Below are 989 nucleotides of genomic sequence, written 5' to 3'. Positions count from 1 at the left end.
CTAAAGAATAATGTAGAAACTGCACATAATGTGGAAGAACCTGGAAGACATTATGCTGAGTGAAATAAGCCACAGACTCATTGTAATAGTCTGTTATTGTAAAAATCAAGGAGTTTATATTTGGAAGGAAATTTTTTTTGTTGGTTACCAGGGGTGGGAGGAGAGGGGAAGAGACACTGCTAGATACATAGAGACAAGTATTGATTTGGGTGAAGGGAAGGGCAATGTACCAAATGTGAATAATCAGCATGGTGGCAATGAGGAAGAGGAAGACTTAGAGAGGTACATGGGAGGTAAGACAACAAAGATGAACCATTTGCACATACAGTACTGCATTGTCAGTGAAGGCAAACATTGAGATATGGGTGGGTAGATGGGTGGACAGGCTGAACTATAAGGTATGTCTATGCATGGGGAAGTGTGCCCATGACCATGTATAGGGTTGGCAGACAATGTTTCTACAAGTTTATTAGTATGTTCTGTAAGAATTTCCAGGTATATGGTAGAGCTGACAAGGGACAAGGTTGTAGTCACTTCTTGGCCACAGCCAGCTACCTGGAGGGGGTGAGTAGTTGGACCTGTGGGCTTGGGACCAGGGTCACAGGGGCATCAAGCTCAATTGGCAGAACATACTACACAAAACATTGTTCCACATCCTACTTTCATGAGTAGCAACTGGGATCTTAATAGGTTGCAAGCATCCATGATGGGTTTCTCCACAACCAGAGCAAAGAAGAATGAACAGAATCACGGACACACGGAAACAATTAGTTCTAGGGACTGGTACATTATACAATCCTCAGCCTATATGACTATGAGACCAGAAGAACTAGATGGTGCCCGGTTACCACTGTCAACCACTCAGAGGGGGAATCTATGTAAGAGATCCTGGACAGAGTGGGAGAACAATGTGGAAGAATACTCAAAATCATACCAAAATAAAAGGGACCAGTTTTGCTAGTCTTATAGAGCCTGGTGGGACACCTGAG

Source organism: Orycteropus afer, unplaced genomic scaffold (assembly GCF_000298275.1).
Source record: "Orycteropus afer afer isolate SDZICR_OR568_19922 unplaced genomic scaffold, OryAfe1.0 scaffold00639, whole genome shotgun sequence".
Lineage (NCBI taxonomy): Eukaryota > Metazoa > Chordata > Mammalia > Tubulidentata > Orycteropodidae > Orycteropus > Orycteropus afer.
Note: the sequence above shows the minus strand (reverse complement) of the source record.